Here is a 20871-nt window from a genome sequence, read left to right as displayed (position 1 = left end):
CAAACCATCTCAGTTTGGCCTTTCTGACTTTATCTCCAAAGCCTCTAACATGTGCTGTCCCTCTGATGTACTCATTCCTGATTCTATTCATCCTGGCCACTCCCAAAGAGAATCTCAGCATCTTCATCTCTGCCACCTCCACAGCTCTGCCTCCTGTCTTTTCCTCAGTGGTCTCCAGACCAAACAACATCGCTGGTCTCACCACAGTTTAATAAACCTGTCCTTCCATTTTAGCTGAAACTCTTCTATAACAAATCACACCTGACACTTTTCTTCACCCGTTCCAGTCTGCCTGCACACACTTCATCACTTATTTTCCACACTCTCCATTGCTCTGGACTGTTGACCCTAAATACTTAAACTCCTCCAACCTTCTTGGTCTATTCTCCCTCTAATCTCACTCTTCCACTTCTCTCCACGTCTCTCCCATTCACACACAGATACTTTGTCTTGCTAGGGCTAACCCTCATTCCCCTCCTTTCCAGAGCAAACCTCTACGCCTCTAGCTTCTCTTCCACCTGTTCCCTGCTCTTACTACAGTTCACAATGTCATCTGCAAACATCATAGTCCTCATCCGTCATATTGTCCATTACCATAGCGAACAAGAAGGGGCTCAGAGCTGATCCCTGATGTAGTCCCACTTCCACTTCGAACTCCTCCGTCACACCTACAGCACACCTCACCATTGTATTACAGTCCTCATTCATGTCCTGCACCACTTGAACATACTTTTCTGCCACTCCAGACTTCCTCATACAAAACCACAGTTTCTCTCTGGGCACCCTGTCATACGCGTTCTCCAGATTTACAAAGACACAATGCAGCTCCTTCTGACGTTGTCTGTACTTCTCTATCAATATCCTCAAAGCAAATACTGCATCTGTGGTACTCTTCTTCTTTTTTTTGTGTGAAACATTACTGCTGCTCACAAATGTTCACCTCTAACCTCAGTCTAGCTTCAACTACTCTTTCCCATAGCTTCATTGAGTGGCTCATCAGCTTTTTACCTCTGTAGTTGCCACAACTCTGCAGGTCTCCCTTGTTCTTAAAAATGGGCACCAGCCCACTTCTCCTCCATTCCTCAGGAATCTTCTCCCCATCTAAGATCCTGTTGAACAACCCAGTCAGAAATTCTACTACTACCTCTCCTAGACACTTTCATAACTCCACAGGTATATCATCAGGACCGAGTGCCTTTCTACTCTTCATCCTCTATAATGCCCTTCTTACTTCATCCTTACTAATCTTTGCTACTTCCTGGTCCACAACAGTCACCTCTTCTGCGCTTCATTCTCTCTCATTTTCCTCATTCATCAACTCTTTAAAGTATTCTTTCCATCTTCCCATCACACTACTGGCATCTGTCAACACACTTCCATCCCTATCCTTTATTACCCAAACCTTTTGCACATCCTTCCCATCTCTGTCTCTTTGCCTTGCCAACCTGAATAGATCTCTGAATAGTCTCTCCCTCGTTACTGTCCAACCTAGCATACAAGCCATCGTAAGCCCCTTGTTTGGCCTTTCTGCATTTCCCTGTATAATCCTTTCTACTTTCTTCAGTCCTCTCAGTGTCCCACTTCTTAGCTAACCTCTTTCTCTGGATCCACTTCTGCACCTCCTCATTCCACCACCAAGTCTTCTTATCCCCTTTCCTGCCAGATGACACACCAAGGACTGTCCTACCTGTGTCCCTGATCACATTTTCTGTAGTTGTCCAGTCATCTGGAAGCACCTCCTGACCATCCAGAGCCTGTCTCAACTCCTTCCTGAAAGTCATACAATACTCTTCCTTTTTCAGCTTTCACCATTTGATCCTCTGCTCTGCCTTTGCCGTATTTGTCTTCTTCACCACCAAAGTCATCCTAGACACTACCATCCTATGCTGTCTGGCTACACTCTCACCTACCACTACTTTGCAGTCGCTGATCTCCTGCAGATTACACCGTCTACAAAAGATGTAGTCTACCTGCGTACTCCTACCTCCACTCTTGTAGGTCACCCTATGTTCCTGCCTATTCCGGAAGAAAGTATTCACGACAGCCATTTTCATTCTTTTTGCAAAGTCAACCACTATCTGTCCTTCTCTGTTCCTCTCCTGGATACCAAACTTGCCCATCACCTCTGTTTCCTGCACCAATGTGTCCATTGAAGTCTGCACCAATGACAACTCTCTTACTTCTAGGGATGCTCTGCATCATTTCATCAAGTTCCAACCAAAAGTTCTCCTTTTCCTCCAGCTCACATCTTACCTGTGGCGCATACCCACTAACAACATTGATCATCACACCTTCAATTCCTATCTTCAGGCTCATCACTCTATCTGACACTCCTCCTTCACGATAACCTAAACTTCTAGCTTTGCTCCCTTTCCACCTGGTCTCCTGAACACATAGTATGTCCACCTTCCTCCTCTGCATCATGTCAACCAGCTCTCTACCTTTTCCTGTCATCGTTCCAACATTCAAAGTCCCTACTCTCAGTCCCAGACTCTTGGTGTTCCTCTTCTCTTTCTTCCTACGAACACATCTTTCTCCTTTCCTTCTTTGACCAACAGTAGTCCAGTTTCCACCGGCACTCTGCAGGTCAACAGCACAGATGGCGGTCGTTGTTAACCCGGGCCTCGACCGATCTGGTATGGAAGTCATACTTGATTTGATTCGCATGTTTGATTTGGGCCGAAGTTTTAAGTCGGATGCCCTTCCTGACACAACCCTCTGTATTTATCAGGGACCGGCACAAGAAGACACTGGCTTGTGCCACCTCTGTTGGCTAAAGGCAATACTCATGGATACAACCAGGAGCTCCTAAACCGCCTGTAAATCTGTGTTTTTTTCTACATATAACCTTGTGGCGTCAGTTTGAATGTTTCTGTAGTAAACCAGTTAGCAGGTTAGCTAAATTAGCATGACATGATACATAAAGTAATTTCAAACATGGTGGTTTTAACGCCACAAGTAACATATATAACCTTGTGGCAAGTAAAATAATATATAACCACATATAACCTTGTGGCTTTGATCAAGGTGTGCTGTCAGATTTTAGACCCCTCCGAACTGCCCTTTCTTCTAAAAAACAAAAACAAAAACTAAAATCTAAAAAAGTGGTACATTCAATTGAAATCTTTTTTGGGGCGAACATAATGAGGTTAGGTTTTTCGAGCAGGTTTTAAGATGTTGCATAGCACAGACAGAGCCCCGTTACATGTTTTTAATGACATCCTCCTGGCAAATGATATTGGAGACTCTGTGTGTCTGTTCAATTGGATCTGACTGCAGTGTTGTGGTAGTGCTCTAGAGTGGTTTCCATCCTACTTGGTAGCAAGGTTGGGGAATCCAGGTCCAGAGAGTAAAAACCCGGAAACAGTTTGGCTTTAGCCACAGGTATTTATACTCTACAGGTGGAGAGAAGCTCATTTACCTGCCAGTTGAGTAGACGCACCTGCGTCTAAATCCAATCGGTGGGAGGGTTTTTACTTTCAGGACCTGGATTCCCCAACCCTGCTTGGCAGGCAGGACTTTTTGTGTTAGTGCAGCAAGGCTTCCCCAGTCCTGGTCCTCAAGCGCCGGAGTCCTGCAGGTTTTAGATGTGTTTGTCCTCCAACACACCTGATTCATAAAATCAGCTCATCAGCCAGCTTTGCATTACCCTGATCCTAACCTTTAGAATTGGGTGTGTTGGAGGACAGAAACATCTAAAATAGGGGGGCTCAAGCTTCTATCCGGCCTGTTTTCCATGTTTCTCTCTACCAACACTCCTGATTTATGATCAGGATCATTATCAGGCTTTTGCAAAGCCTGCTGATGAGCTGATTATTGGATTCAGCTGCGTTAGAGGAGGAAGACATGAAAAACAGGCTGGATAGGTGCTCTCGAGGATTGGACTTGGGCACCTTTGATCTAAAACCTGCAGGACTCCGGCCCTCAACGACCAGGATTGGGGAAGCCTGTGTTAGTGCCATAAGGTGTAAGTATAGTGCATGGTATTGTGTAATGTTTTTTTTTTTTTTGCTTGTATGGTTTGTAGTTATTTCTGTATAATTTTGTTTACTTTTTTGCTTGTGGTGTGTTTTACTGTTACTTTTTGTAGGTGACAGCTTTGTGGCACACACATAATATGTATATAGTGTTAAATCCTCTTCCTCTGTCCAGTGAACTCTTAACCGTGGTACAGAGACTGAACAGGCATGTTCTCTTTTCGTTGCTTTCGCACAAACTTTATTTCTGCTTTTTCACCAACATCCAGTGCGCTAAGAGCAAGCTTCACCACTCTCATTCACTCCCTTGGACCAACACCGCCCCTGTGCCAAAGCGCAGCAGCGCAACACTCTATCCTCCATAATATCACTCTTTAAAGGGCCAGGCTTGGCCTGTAACAATAGATTAAGTATTTTCTGGTGAATTGATTGGTGATTGGTAAATGGGTTGTTTGTCACGTGGTATGGGTGTGGTTCGTCAGCACAGGTGATAAATCAGCTGTTCACTTGGTGGATGTGCTTATTTTCCTTTGAACTGTCTGAGGGTGAGATGGAGGAGATCCTACTTTTTGCTGACCGCACAGTCGCACAAACACACACACCTAGGCACGTTGTTCTTTCTGGTATACACATGGAGCTCACTAGTTGAACATCAATACCATCCTCCAGACTGTTTTTGATGGCAAGTGGAATGGACATAGTTGCGGCCGTTGGAGCGATCAAACAAAAAACCTCTCAAAAATATATAAGTTACTTTCATAAACTGATAAAATGTCTTTACCCATCTCGAAATGGGAGACAGACTTGTCTATAGCTCCGGAATCTGACTTTTGGATTCAAGTTTGTGAAAACGTATTTAAAATGACAAAACACACAAATTTACAACTTATCCAATATAAAATTATTCATAGAACATACATTACTTAATATATGATGAAGAAAATGGGACTCTCAGACTCCGACATTTGTGTCCAGTGTTTACAAAACACTACAGACACTTATTTTCATGCTTTATGGTTATGCACTCCGGCTATGTATTTCTGGACTAAAGTCTTAGAAAAACTTTCCGCTATCTTGGACTGTAGGATACCTTTATCTCCAAACTTGTGTTTGCTAGGTGACCTAACAACAACTAATTTACCACATAAACAATTTCAATCTACACTTGTAGCCCTTACTATCGCAAAAAAAAACAATTCTTGTTAACTGGAAAAATAAACAAACTCTGAATATCGACCAATGGTCTAACCTCCTCATAAATCACATTTTAATGGAAAAAATATTAAAATTTATAGAAACATGGTCTACGTATATAGAATATTTTAACCTAAATCTGGTTACTTAATTCTGCCTGTTAGCGAGAGCCACCACATCGCGATAACTTACATTGATGTTACTGTATTTAGCAATTTGTAACTAATGGTTGTGTTTTTATAGTCAGGAACCAAGTTGCTGCCAACAGGATCGAGCAGACTACATCAAACGACACCTTAATCACCAACTCCTCAAGATTCACCTCCAATGGGCACTAAGGGTTAATATTCGGATTCACTGCATGCCGGTGGGTTAATTTTATAGGTGCTGTTCCCCCCTGGCTGGGCGTGGGCGGCTTTGGCCCTCCGTTGGCTGCTGGGTGGCGGCTGCGTCTTGGCAGTTCCCTGGGTCTCTTGGGGGGTGCTGTGTTGCGGGGCTCTCCCTGGTCCCTGGTCGCTCCGGGCCCGGCGACGCGGTTCGGGGCCTGTAGGCCGCCGGGGTGCCCCGTGGTTCCCTCTCCCCTCCCCCTTCTCCCCCTTGCTGCCTCTCCCTCCTCGCCTCTCCCCGCCCGTCCTCCGCCTCCCTTTCCCTTCTCCCTCGTCACCCTTCCTCCTCCTCTCCCTCTCTCTCTGCGGCCCTGCCGCTGCCCCTTGCCCTTCTTGTCGTCTCCTTCCCCCGTCCCTTCCCCCTCCCCTGTCCGCCTTCCTCCCCCTCCCCTGGGCCGGGGGCTCCATCCGTGGCCCGGGTCTCGGTGCTCCGGGGGCCGGGCGGATAGGTGGTTTGGTGTTGTGCCCGCCCCGTTCCGGTGGACCTCCTGGCACCTCGGGCGGGCCCCAGTATCCGGGGGGTGAGCCCTATCGCCCCCGCTGGGCTGGTCTCATATGCCCGCCGGGGTCCCGGTGGGGTGGGTGGGTGCGCCTCCTGCCCGGGGGGGGGCTCTGGTCGCTCCTCTTAACTCACTGCACTAGTTTTGCACAATACACTTTGTTTATAGACATATAGGGCACATAACACACTTTTTTAGGGTGGAGACACCGTCTTTGCCCTACAACTCCCCTCCAATTTTAATGCACCACACAACTGGGGGGGCGGGGGTATGGGGGGGGGTGTTGTCGGGGTGGGGTGCCATTGGTTCGGGCAGACCGCAGTATAGAGCAGTGCTGCGGTCCCCTGTCCGTGTCCCCGCCCGCTCCCGCTACTTATTGTTTTAATGCACCACATACGCTCACTGACATGCCTGGGAGGCGGGTGGATCATGGGGATATTTCCCTCTGCTCCGGTTCACCTGCTCCCAATTTTAATGCACCACACACACACACTTGTATATAAAATAAAACAGTTAAAACAAACAAAAAAATTTAAGTAAAAAAAAAAGAGAAAGCAATGATGATGACATGTCAAATCAAATGCTGAACATTCACTATTAACTCTTTGACTGCCAGACGTTTTTAGAAACGGGATGTCGCCAGTGCCAGCCGATTTAAGCATTTTGACTGATCTTTCAAGGTCCACAGAAAATGTTGTGTTTGGACTATGGAAACACGCATACTACCAAATGAAAGATTGAACTCTCAAAAGTTTGTTTCTCCCTTATTCCGTTCTTCAGTAATCAACAATAGAAAATGGTTAGTTTCACCGAAATGCTCTGTTTTGAAACAAAAAGCGGAGAAAAAGAGCTTTTTGTGAAACAATGTTATTTCATGCACTCTAGTGAATTCTACACTTCTTTTTGTCCATGAATGATGCCACAAACACCTAAATAGTGCTTTACTTCTGTAAAACACTTACCACCAACAATGAAAAAGTGTTTTTAGATTGCAAAATACGTTTATTTCCATTCAACGGTGTAACAATTTGACAAAACAATTTCGCAAACTATTTACAAATGTGTGCAACTGTGGTACTATTTACAATTATGTGGATGTTTCAAATACAGTTTTTCTTTTTGTAACGCTCCCCTACGTGCAAGGAGAGGGAGCAGGATTTGCACAACAGAGTAGTTTCACTACCGATTGTCCCTTTCGCGTCACGTTACACTTTCTTGACGGCCTTTTTTTCCGGGGAATAGCAAGTAGCAGACTGTACCCACTCCTCCGATGAATATGCATTGGACTCGGGGCACTCTTCGTCGTCCGATTGAACGTCCGCCTGAGCGTGCTCGGTTGTGCTCCGCGTTTTCTGGTGTTAGCATCGCTAGCCCGTGAACCTTTATGACGTCGTCATAGCCGCCGCGTCAGCGCTTCCAACTTCGGCGTCAACCTCGGAGTCACCATCATCATCATCGATGATGATCATCGTCGTCATCGATGTGCTCTTTAGCGTTGGTCGATGCCTTTCGTCTTTGAAAAAAATTCCCAAGTGTGAGCTGCTTGCAACCGGTCGCCATTGTTCGCTTCTTCAGCCATCTAGCTCCGCCTCACGTCTTCTACTGCCGCGTCAATGCTTCCAACCTCGGAGTCACCATCATCATCATCGATGATGATCATCGTCATCATCAATGTGCTCCTTAGCGTTGGTCGATGCTTTTCGTCTTTGAAAAAAACTGCTCGAGCGTGAGCTGCTTGCAACCGGTCGCCATGTTCTCTTCCCTTCCCCAGCCATTGTCCCCTCTAGCTACGCCTCACGTCTTCTACTGACGCCTACCCAATCTTGTCAAAAGAGAGTCATTGCTGCCATCTAGGGGCCAAAAATAGTCATTAGGCTAACTAGATCTGCTTGAAACTTTCACCACAGCTGGCCAAGGCTTTCCTCCACCTGTTTCAAAAATAAAAAATAAAAAATTGGATGATGTCTTTTAACGTCATTGGCGGCCCTCCGAAGGTTTTTACTTGACGTCTTTTAACGTCCATGGCAGTCAAAGAGTTAAAGACACACTTGGAACTCTGGATCATTTTCTTGAGTGAGCCTAATTCTGTGTCTTTTAGAAGCTTCTAAAATAAAAACTTGCAAGAACTTTTTCCTCGATCTCATTTATGATTTATTAGAACACGCAAAAGATTACAAAAATACATGTAATCTTACAAATTGGTGACCCCAAACGTTTCAGGCGTTTTCAAGCTGTGACGTTCACGGACAAATGGAATTTCTGGCGCCATATTAATTGAACGGTAAGTGGAGACGTTTATCCACGTAGAGAAATTCTGTCTGTTTGGGATCGCTACAGCTGGTTTTTGTCTTCTAAATTGTCTAAATTGTATATGAGATCTGAGTGAACAAGTATTAGTGGAGTTTGAAGTTGTTTTTTGTTACAGAGGGACGCGAAGTCCTTGATTTTAGATTTTACTACGACATTGAACTATACGTACATGGTGACGGTTGTTGTTTACGGCAGTACCGTCACGGTTGGATTTTGCGCAGCTGAACTAAAACAGCATTAAGAGGAACAGGTTGAGGCGAGCGGCTTTGTTGTTTTTGTTTTTTATTGTTGTTTTTGTTGAGTTTAGCCGCTCGTGAAGTAATCGGTAGATCCGGATGTATTTATTTTTCGACGAAGGCACGTTGTATTTTATTAAGTGTGTCCGTGCACTTCGGAGATATTTTCTGTTCGTCTGTAGTTATTTTTTATTTTTTGGGGGAGTAATGAGCAACGTTGCTGAATAATTTTGACCTATTGAATTGTGGTACCACAAGTGAGACGTCACTGACTTGATAAATATTAAATACAACTTGAATATAATTAATATACAGTATGGAGGACATTTTTGACCGTGACACCGAGTGGTTTGACCTGGATGTACTTCTGGTTCATACTCGGAGCATGTTGTTGGTTGCACAGGTTGCGAGCGCTTCCGAGGTCGCGATAGGCGCTTTGCCCGCAAGACGGAGAAATAAATTGAAGATTTTTTTTAAATGACTGGATGCGCATTTGTTCTGAAAAAGGATGGTTCCCACCGTTACAATCTACGGTATGTCTAATATCATTGATGAGATCGGTTGAACTTGTTTGTGTGAAGAAACGGCAAGCGCTGGATAAACAGCTGAAAGGGACATCTATATTTTCTTCGAATGGGAGAAAGGTCAGACAACACTTTAAGAAGGTGGAACAGTTGATGTTTAATGCTAGAATGTTAGCTTTGGGTAGCTCTGTGAAGGTCGCTCAGATGGCGGTGTTAAGTGATCTTGACAACAAAGAGACTGATGCTAAGCTAACAGCCCCGCCGGCGTAGGCGGAGGTTCGCACGGGAGATAGACATGACCCTATAAACCCGTTTACTGAATCACCATATAGTACGGCTATTCAGATGCTGCAAAATTTGCAGGCACCTGTTTTGACTGTGAATGGTGGTAATCTCGATGTTGACTGGAATTGTGCCAATCTTGATATAAAGTAATCGCGCGACTCTGTTTTACAGGCCGCGGATGCGTTAGCTGCGGGCGTAAACGTCTCAGTGAAACAATTAGAACAGAAATTGGATGACGTGTTAGCTATTAGAGATGATCCGCAGGAAAAATTTAACCAGGTGAGAGCTTTCGGTTTGGAATTGACTAGACATGCGGAAGTTCCACAGTCAGCTCGTAGTAAATGGCGTTCCATTCTTTCTCGCTTTGAAAAAGCTGCGGAAGACGAATTGATGGAACAAAACCGTGTATTGAAGGCTGAACGGGATGAATTGTTTTGACAACGTGACCATGATATGACTGGTGAAGCTTCTAATGCATTGACTAACAGTTATCAAATTGAAGACATACAGAGGAAGCTAGCCCATCTGACATGTGCCGTCTGAAGACATTTAACATTTTCAATTTGATGTTTTACTGTTTTTGAATTTACTTATAGGCATATCAATGTGATATAATCATGAGTGTTTAAAAGAATACAGTGGGATGGTGATTTTGTGAACTTTATTTGATCTTTGTACCCTCAAATGCTGTTGGAGGGGCAATGTGCATGATGTTGTCAGAGTTTCTTGACACTTAGGGACTGAAGGTCTGGGGTCAGATTTTGATTACTTCTGTTCCCCCAATCAAGAAGGGGAACTGTATAAAGATGTCTGTTTACCATCAACCTTACACCTTTGTTCAATCTAGGAGATGATATGTCTGCCCTTTGTTCAATCAAGAGCCGGGAGGAGGAACCTTTTATCTTTTTTGTATAAATGAGTCGATGTTCTGTAAATTGTGACACACTTGGGATCATCACTTGGATTCAGATGTGATGTCTTTAGAGGCCTCTAAATAAATTCTTGCAAGAAAACTTGTTCATCAGATCTCGGATACAATGATTTTGAACACGCAAAGATTACACTTAAAATAGTAATCATAAATTCCTTCACGTCGAGGCTGTTTCAAGACCACGTGACATTAGTATGACTGAAAGACCACCAGACAGTAATCCTAAATAGCCGGTGGCTCGCTCTAAAGTGGGTTTACAAGCGCCTATGTTAACCAAGGTGGATCCAGCCACCGTGAATTATGCTACTATGTATAAGCCTTATTTACCTTCTGATTTAAGCGTGCTTTTACAAAGACTTCCCCCATTGCCAGCGGGGGGGGGGGGGCAGAATTGGCTCAGGTCTTTGCAGAGGGAGGTGATAGGTCAGATTTTGATAGCGGGGGATATGTGTGCGCTTTTGACACATGCTTGTCCTCAACTCAAAGTGTTGATGATGAAGGTATTATTTTGATTGCTATATTAAGTGTAATCTTTGCGTGTTCCAAATAATTGTATTGAGATCTGATGAAGGAGGATTCTTTGCAAAGATTTATTTAGAAGCTTCTAAAGACACAGTTAGGACACCAACATCTGAATGCAACGTGGAGCCCCAAGTGTGTAACAGTCTACAGAACATCAACTCATTTATAATCAAAAGATAAAAGGTTCCTCTTCCCGCCTCTTGATTGAACAAAGGACAGACATGTCGACTCCTAGTTGAACAAAAGTGTAATGTTGTTAGTAAGCAGACATTTACATACAGACATATCGACTCCAGGTTAAACAAAGGTGTAATGTTGTTAGTAAACAGACATTTACATACAGTTCCCCTTCTTGCTCGGGGGAACAGATGCAATCAGGATCTGACCCCAGACCTTTAGTCTCTAATGACAAGAGACTCTGATAACATCATGCACATCCTATCTTCAATAGCTTTGAGAGTACGAAGATCAATAAGAGTTCACAAAATTACAATCCCACTGTATTCTTTTAAACACTCATGATTATATCACATCTATATGTTTTATAAGTAAATTCAAAAACAGTAAAATTATAAATTGAAAATGTTAAATGTCTTCAATGACTAATTCAGGAATGCCATCTTTAATGGATGGTGAGGCACTATCACGTGATAATTATTTGACACTCTTTGAGGTCCTCGATGAATTGTTCCCAATCCCGGAAATTGTCATATCTGACTTGATGTTTGCTCCGAAAGCTGGGAAGGAAGCGGCGGCATTCATTGATCGTGCTCTTGTGGAATTTTCGTTGAAAACTGGACACTTGCCAACTGACTCTGCACTATATTCACAAGTTTTCAGAGCAGCTATGCTGAAGGGTCTTCCGAAATTTATTGTACAGGCTATGGAAGCTAATCCAGATTTGCCCGGCGCAGAACATGCTAGATGGTTAGCCCATTTTAAACATCATTTGAGAAGGTATACAAAAGGTATCAAATAAAAAACTGAAAAACAAAAGAATACTGAATTACAATTGGCAATTATGCAATTGCAAACTTTAAAGAAAAAAGAGGAGGATCTTGTGCTCCCGGCTTCCACTGATGTGTCATCACCTAATAATGTTGTGGTAGATTGTGTTATGTTTCAGTCACTTCCTTTTGTTGATCGAGATCATTGCTTCAACTGTGGTCAAGCTGGCCACTGGGCAAATACCTGCCGACAGCACCCATGTGTCATCCGGGGCAGGGGCAGACGACAACAAAGAGGCCGCTACTTCCAGCACAGGGGACGGAACTCACAGGGCGTTTCCACACACCGGCTGTCATCACAACAGCAACAATATCCGCCCATGCCAAATCAGCAGTTCCTGCCGCCACCTGGTGGACAATTTCCGCAATGACTGGGCCCTGAATTCACATCCAGAGGTCTCCAGGAACCGATGATTGAGATGGAGGTAGGGCAGAGGTGGGCAATCTCGGTCCTCGGGGGCCGGAGTCCTGCAGGTTTTAGAGGTTTCTCACTTCCAACACAAGCTGATTTCAATCAGCAGGATCGTTATCAGGCTTATGCAGAGCTTGCTGATGAGCTGATCATATATCAGCTGTGTTGAAGAAGGGCAACATGCAAAACCTGCAGGACTCCGGCCCTCGATGCCCACCTCTGAGGTAGGGGGAACTTCCTTATCATTAATGGTGGATACTGGAGCTCGTCACTCTACCATTATGACATTGCCGCCTGACTGTACGCTCACCGCGAATGGCATTTCGCTGGTTGGATTCAAGGGTGAACAAACTATTCTGAACTCCTCTACGTACGCAATGCTGCTCACAGACATTTTTACATGAATTTGAATGTGCTCCAAACTGTTCTGTGAATCTTATGGGAAGGGACCTTCTCATAAAAACTGCACCATTGATCCAGTGCGGGCCGGACGGACTCATGCTTCAGTTCCCAGATGGACATACTTATTACTGCCCTGGTGCCTCTGCCTCCAACGTATGCCCTCAGCTTCCAGTGGTACCTCAACACGCCATGAGATGCGCCACTGCGGACATCTACTGGGCAAGGATTGACACTGATTCCTCCGGCTGGAGGGATGCTGAGACTTTTTGGAAAAATTGGTCTCCATGGGTTCGTAATTTGAGATCATACAATATGGTATCTGACTGTCTGCATTGCACTCTCTATTATGACAGAAAAGGTGATGAGATATACAGTGAGGCCTTCAATACTGTTGTTGACAACACCTGGGAGTTGCGTGTAGGTGATCTGTTCGCAGGTAAGCCCGGTGTCGCGTTTTCTGTAAATCTGACTGAAGAACAATCTCGGTGGTATGAGATGGCGGAACCACCTGATGAATCTGTGTTGGCATGTCATCCTCATATATCACTGATGGTGTCATCCCAGCACACGGCGAAAGATTTGGGTCCATTTGTCCAGGCCTGTACAAAAGCAACTGATTGGCAACACTCTATACACCCAGATTTATTATATTCCAAATCTCTTGATGCCTATTGGATCAAATCTGATTTGTTTGCTTCAATGTCTATTTTAGAAACCCAGCTTTTAGACCGTCATCATGGGAGGGAGGCATCTGACAGCGACCTTGCGGGTGACATGTTAAAAACCTTGCCTATTACACTGTGGTCTGCTGACCCGACTGATGTAAGCCTCTGTGAAGTTGCTCCAGTAACATTTGAAGTAAAACCCGACTCCGTTTGGGTGCCGCAGTACCAAATGAAGCCTGACGGGAAAATTGGCATCTCAGCGACAATTAATGGTTTGCTAAAGGTGGGGGTTCTTTGTAAAATAGATAGATCTAGTTACAATACTCCCATTTTCCTAGTAGAAAAGAAAAATACTGGTAAATTTCGTATGGTGCATGATCTCAGAGCTATTAATGCTAAAGTTTTGACACCTGCACTGCCGGTGCCAAATCCGCATTCTGCGCTGTCACAAATGACTCCATTACATACGCATTTTACCTGCATTGACCTTGCGAATGCATTTTTTTGCATCCCTCTTGACATATCTATGCAAAAGTATTTTGCATTTACGTGGAATAATGAGTGTTACTCATATACCCGATTGCCACAAGGGTTTGTGTTATCTCCTGGAGTTTTTAATGCTACCCTTCGACAGCTGCTGTCACCTCTTTGACTTCCTACTGATGTTCTTTTAGTGCAGTAAGTGGACGATCTACTCCCGGCTGCACCGTCCGAGGAGTCCTGCCTTCAAGCTACACAGCTCCTTTTGAGCCGCCTGGCTTCGGTGGGCCTGAAGTGCTCCAAGGACAAACTCCAAATTGCCCGACCTCAGGTTTCTTTCTTGGGGAGACTTATATCAAAGCATGGAACAGGTATTTCTCCGTCACACAAAGATGACATCTTGCACCATCCCAAACCGACAAATGTGAAACAAATGTTGGCTTTTCTGGGCCTGTGCAACTATTCCAGACATCATTTTCCGGATTTTGCGGAGCTGACTCATTCTTTTAGACAATTAGTGAATGAAAAAGGAATGAGAAACCTGTCACTAGGATTCAAAGGAGGGCGGGGACAAGCCATACAATGTAAAACCTTTACTATAAAGATGCTGAACATTCACTATTAAAGACACACTTGGAACTCTGGATCATTTTCTTGAGTGAGCCTAATTCTGTGTCTTTTAGAAGCTTCTAAAATAAAAACTTGCAAGAACTTTTTCCTCGATCTCATTTATGATTTATTTGAACGCGCAAAAGATTACAAAAATACATGTAATCTTACAACGTTCAAAAGGGAATGCAATGTACTATAAAACATTTGGACCATATAGTCCCATTTTCTACATGCATAGATTTTTCTCCCTCTCCACATATAGGCATATGTGATATTCACTAGATAGATCATGAGGCTGGCTGACTTATTTATTTTCAGCATTTTCTATATAACTAGGCCTATTTGCAAATACCTGTATTCAAATGGACGGTGTTGAAACTACAACTATGGTAAATATTCAGCCTGACATTTTTCACTGTGGGCAGGACTGCTAAATTCTATTAAAATATTGGTTGATAAATGTGCATTTAATCTTACAATGTGTATGTGGTCCAATTGAATAATTATTAAGTTCAATGTAAAGACACATCACTGTGATACGCTGTTGAAGCAGTTTATAATAACTATGATGTTTCGCTGCCATCTATAGTTTAGATGCATCTACAACATAGGTGGTGCAAGTATAAAGTAGTTCTCTTACTGTAAGATACCGACTTACTTAGTAAAGATGCTGGCTAAAACCATACACGTTTTTTTTTGGCTTCTCCTTATAGGAGACAGAAGTGAGCAGAGGACCAGTAAAATCTTCCTCATGATTGCTCGACACAAGCCAGGGACACCAGCAGGTGGATTCATATCATCTAGCTCCAGACTCCAGCAATAGTGATTTAGAAAGCGAGACGACAAAAACGACAGTTAGTAGCACCAATAAAAGGCATACATACGACACCAGATGAAGCACTAAGCGGTCTGCAAACAGTAAGACATGCATGGTTGAATGAGAGCAGTCCGAGTTTTAGGAGTAATGGTGACACTGTGACAGCGAAGCGGAAACCCCGTCCTCTAACTACTATTGACCATTTGCACCGACGTCACGTAATCACGTTACTGCCCTATGACCGATGGCGGAAGGAAATGATTGTTGAATGGAATTGGACGTGACCCGGAACGATTTAGTGACTTAGCGACTGTTATTTTATAAATGGAAAGTTATTATTGCCCATCAATCCATGAAATCTACTACTTCAACCAAAGGTCGCCTGTCAGTCAAAGTTGCACATTTAGTCGGGACTCATAGAGCGTGATATTTACTTAAGTGTAAGATCGCTAGTTTGAAAACAGCCCCTTACCTTTTGTTGCATGCTGTTTTTACCAAGTTATCAAGTATCAAATTGCAGATTTAGCCAGAATTCACAGCGCACGACCTATATCATTATGTAGTCAATGCCATCTCTTCTCCTTACATCGGGGGCTGATTCAAAAGCTTGGCGCTGGCTGAGTCTCTGGGACGAGATGCTACGCTCACACCGGGGGACAATATACCTTGTGATGCAAAGGTAAAACTTGTTTATCATGCTAACTGACTTATGACATAGTCCGTTCTATATTGAAACGCTGTGATGATGTTATGTTATTATGTTTACTAGCATGGAACAAATGACTATCGTAGTGGCAAGCTATGCAGTAATTTCATGAATATGACTCCGGCTCGAGATTGAAAAATTCCAAGCACAAAGACGAAATCCCCCATTATTAAACAGTCAAATGCACTTAATAGTTTTGAATAAGGTGCATTTTAAAACTAAGCTGTTGGTTTGTGCAGTTGGAGTAGAATCTAACTATATGGCTCGTTAATGTGATTTAAAACATGTGATTCGACACATCTGTTACAATCTTTGTTAGAGTGTACGTTTACTAGTAAAATTTATGAACATTTATCTACTAACCTCGCAAAATATGATCGCTGCAAATCCATGAATACTTTGTGGCTGCCAGTCCTTTCTGTTGATTGCTGCTATCCATCGACGCATTTATCTTCATTAGTGGGTATGTGATAAAAAGCAACATTTGGTTTACTCTTTTGTCTGTCTGTGCAACCGAACGCACAGCAAGAAATGACCATTTTCTAAGATAATCGATTAGATAAAGGACTTTACGCTGTACAAGATTCAATGGTTACAATACAGGCAAGTGGCTCTTTTGCCGTCCAGCGTCCCAGAGGGGGCGATTTACAACAACAAAAAAATGCTTATTTGTGACATTATAAAGTGGCAAATTAGTGAGGAAAAAAACTCATCAATTTACGAGAATTAAACTTGCAGAAAAAAAACTCGAGAAATACATTTAGCCTACTCGGATGTTTGTGCCAAGTCACAATTTCCAAGTGTGCAAAATGTCTAAGGGTGTTAGAACTTGTTAAATTATACTTTTCAGTCAGGTTTTCAAATAACAAGATTATAATTGCTTTAACACCAGGTTCAGCCCTATCACTTGATTGGTTTAAATGGCCCCTGCTGCATTTCTTTACATCACTCTAAATGTTTTTAAAGTTTGCTGTTAATGTGTTTTAACATTGTCAATATATGTTCTTTTAGTAATTTTTGGTAAGCTACGTTTGTTTTCTCTGCTTTGCTTCTGAATGTTGCTGTCATGTTTTGGTTTTGGTTCTGTCATGTTCAGTTTCTGCTTTCCTTGTGTGTTTTCCTTGTCTTGTTGATTGTGACCCTGCCCTTCCTTGTGTTGTCCAATCAGTGCCCTCAGCCACTTGTGTCTGGTCCAGGTGTGTCTTGTTGCGTCATTAGTGTTGGTGTATTTAGTCTGCTGTCTCTCCTCTGTCTGTGTTGGTGCATTGTGGTATGTATGTTTGTCCTCATGTCATGCTGCCCTGTTTTCTGTTCCCTCCCAAGTTCTAGTTCAAGTTCAAGTTCATGTTTTGTTGCTGTCTGTTTTTTTTGTTCCCTCTTTTGTTCAAGTTCAAGTTCATGCTTTGTTTTATGTTTTTGAACTTTGGAAACCTTTTTGTTAATAGAAATTAAATCCTTTTTTTTTGAACTACACCCCTGCCTCCTTGCTCTGCCTTCCCGCATCTGGGTCCTAAAGCCCCCCGTTTTGACAGAATGCACCAACCAGAGAAGGACCCAGCGGGAGTGCTGAAAACCATGATGGGGAATCAGGAGGCGCGCCTGTCGCGCCAGGAGGAGCTCCAGCACGTCATGGCCGCCCAAATGGACCTGCTGTCCTCTTTGGTTAAGGAAGTTGGGCGTCCTTGGGCTTCAGATGCTGGAGCTCGGAGTCGCCAGCCGCAACTCCCCGAGCCACGTCTGCCGCCGCAGCCCCAGGTCCCCGTGTCGGCTCCGCCGCAGCCCCAGGTCCCCGTATCGGCTCAGCCGCAGCCTCAAGTACCTGTCCTACCACGCCTGCCGCCGCTGCCTCAAGTCCTCTGCCAGGTCTGCCGCCACAGCCTCAAGCCTCTCTGCCAGGACTGCCGCCGCATCCTCATGTCCCTTTCCCTGCCAGGACTGCAGCCGCAGCCTCAAGTCCCTATCCTGCCAGGTCTGCCGCCACAGCCTCAAGTCCTCTGCCAGGTCTGCCGCCACAGCTTCAAGCCTCTCTGCCAGGACTGCCGCCGCATCCTCATGTCCCTTTCCCTGCCAGGACTGCCGCCACAGCCTCAAGTCCCTATCCTGCCAGGTCTACCGTCGCAGCCTCAAGTCCCTATCGTGCCACGTCTGCCACCGCTGTTCCCAGTTCCCGAACCACGTCTGCCACCGCTGTTCTCAGTCCCCGAGCCACGTCTGCCTCCGCAGCCCCAGGTCCCCGTGTCGGCTCCGCCGCAGCCCCAGGTCCCCGTGTCGGCTCCGCCGCAGCCCCAGGTCCCCGTGTCGGCTCCGCCGCAGCCCCAGGTCCCCGTATCGGCTCAGCCGCAGCCTCGAGTCCCTGTCCTACCACGCCTGCCGCCGCTGCCTCTAGTTCTCTGCCAGGTCTGCCGCCACAGCTTCAAGCCTCTCTGCCAGGTCTGCCGCCACAGCTTCAAGCCTCTCTGCCAGGACTGCCGCCGCAGCCTCATGTCCCTTTCCCTGCCAGGACTGCCGCCGCAGCCTCAAGTCCCTATCCTGCCAGGTCTGCCGCCACAGCCTCAAGTCCTCTGCCAGGTCTGCCGCCACAGCTTCAAGCCTCTCTGCCAGGACTGCCGCCGCATCCTCATGTCCCTTTCCCTGCCAGGACTGCCGCCGCAGCCTCAAGTCCCTATCCTGCCAGTCCCAGAACCACGTCTGCCGCCACAGCCTCAGATCCCTGAGCCACGTCTGCCGTCGGAGCCTCAGGTCTCCGAGCCACGTCGGCCGTCGGAGCCTCAGGTCCCCGAGCCACGTCGGCCGTCGGAGCCTCAGGTCTCCGAGCCACGTCGGCCGTCGGAGCCTCAGGTCTCCGAGCCACGTCGGCCGTCGGAGCCTCAGGTCTCCGAGCCACGTCGGCCGTCGGAGCCTCAGGTCTCCGAGCCACGTCGGCCGTCGGAGCCTCAGGTCTCCGAGCCACGTCGGCCGTCGGAGCCTCAGGTCTCCGAGCCACGTCGGCCGTCGGAGCCTCAGGTCTCCGAGCCACGTCGGCCGTCGGAGCCTCAGGTCTCCGAGCCACGTCGGCCGTCGGAGCCTCAGGTCTCCGAGCCACGTCGGCCGTCGGAGCCTCAGGTCTCCGAGCCACGTCGGCCGTCGGAGCCTCAGGTCTCCGAGCCACGTCGGCCGTCGGAGCCTCAGGTCTCCGAGCCACGTCGGCCGTCGGAGCCTCAGGTCTCCGAGCCACGTCGGCCGTCGGAGCCTCAGGTCTCCGAGCCGGCTCTGCGTCAGCCCCCGGACTCCGTGCCGGCTCTGCGTCAGCCCCCGGACTCCGTGCCGGCTCTGCGTCAGCCCCCGGACTCCGTGCCGGCTCTGCGTCAGCCCCCGGACTCCGTGCCGGCTCTGCGTCAGCCCCCGGACTCCGTGCCGGCTCTGCGTCAGCCCCCGGACTCCGTGCCGGCTCTGCGTCAGCCCCAAGATTCCGTCCCGTTTTCACGTCAGCCCCAAGATTCCGTCCCGTTTTCACGTCAGCCCCAAGATCCCGTATCAGCTCCGCGTCGGGCCAGGTTTCCGTCCCGTTTTCACATCAGCCCCAAGATCCCGTATCAGCTCCGCGTCAGGCCCAGGTTTCCGTCCCGGCTTTGCGACAGCCCCAGGATTCCGGATCAGCTCCACAGCAACTTCCGGCTCCGCGTCAGCTCCAAGTTCCCATATCAGCTCCACAGCAGGCCCCGGACTCCGTGCCGGCTCCGCGACAGTCCCCGGACTCTCGGCCGCCTCCACGGCAGCCTCAAGTCATCGCGCCTCGTCGGCCGCCTCTACGGCAGCCTCAAGTCTTCGCGCTTCCACGGCAGCCTCAAGTCTTCGCGCCTCGTCGGCCGCCTCCACGGCAGCCTCAAGTCTTCGCGCCTCGTCGGCCGCCTCCACGGCAGCCTCAAGTCATCGCGCCTCGTCGGCCGCCTCCACGGCAGCCTCAAGTCATCGCGCCTCGTCGGCAGCCTCAAGTCTTCGCGCCTCGTCGGCAGCCTCAAGTCTTCGCGCCTCCACGGCAGCCTCAAGTCTTCGCGCCTCCACGGCAGCCTCAAGTCTTCGCGCCTCCACGGCAGCCTCAAGTCTTCGCGCCTCCACGGCAGCCTCAAGTCTTCGCGCCTCCACGGCAGCCTCAAGTCTTCGCGCCTCCACGGCAGCCTCAAGTCTTCGCGCCTCGTCGGCAGCCTCAAGTCTTCGCGCCTCGTCGGCAGCCTCAAGTCTTCGCGCCTCGTCGGCAGCCTCAAGTCTTCGCGCCTCGTCGGCAGCCTCAAGTCTTCGCGCCTCGTCGGCAGCCTCAAGTCTTCGCGCCTCCACGGCCGCCTCAAGTCTTCGCGCCTCCACGGCCGCCTCAAGTCTTCGCGCCTCCACGGCCGCCTCAAGTCTTCGCGCCTCCACGGCCGCCTCAAGTCTTCGCGCCTCCACGGCCGCCTCAAGTCTTCGCGCCTCCACGGCCGCCTCAAGTCTTCGCGCCTCCACGGCCGCCTCAAGTCTTCGCGCCTCCACGGCCGCCTCAAGTCTTCGCGCCTCCACGGCCGCCTCAAGTCTTCGCGCCTCCACGGCCGCCTCAAGTCTTCGCGCCTCCACGGCCGCCTCAAGTCTTCGCGCCTCCACGGCCGCCTCAAGTCCTCGCGCCTCATCGGCAGCCTCAAGTCCTCGCGCCTCCACGGCAGCTTCAGGACCCCGGGCATTCTCACCCTCTGCAGCCCCGGGCCTCCTGGCTTCGGCCGCTCTCGTGCGGGGTCTCTTCGCTTCTTCCATGGCGGCGTCAGGCCCATGGGGGTGGACAGGAGATGTTCATCCCACGGCCGTCCTATTCCGGTGTGGCGTCCGGGGCGCCCTCCAGATCAGCGCCGCCGGGCTCCCCTCGTCTGGCGTCCGGGACGTTCCCCGGACTAGACTGGAGGGATG

The sequence above is a fragment of the Vanacampus margaritifer genome, chromosome 9, assembly GCF_051991255.1.
Source record: "Vanacampus margaritifer isolate UIUO_Vmar chromosome 9, RoL_Vmar_1.0, whole genome shotgun sequence".
NCBI lineage: Eukaryota > Metazoa > Chordata > Actinopteri > Syngnathiformes > Syngnathidae > Vanacampus > Vanacampus margaritifer.
Note: the sequence above shows the minus strand (reverse complement) of the source record.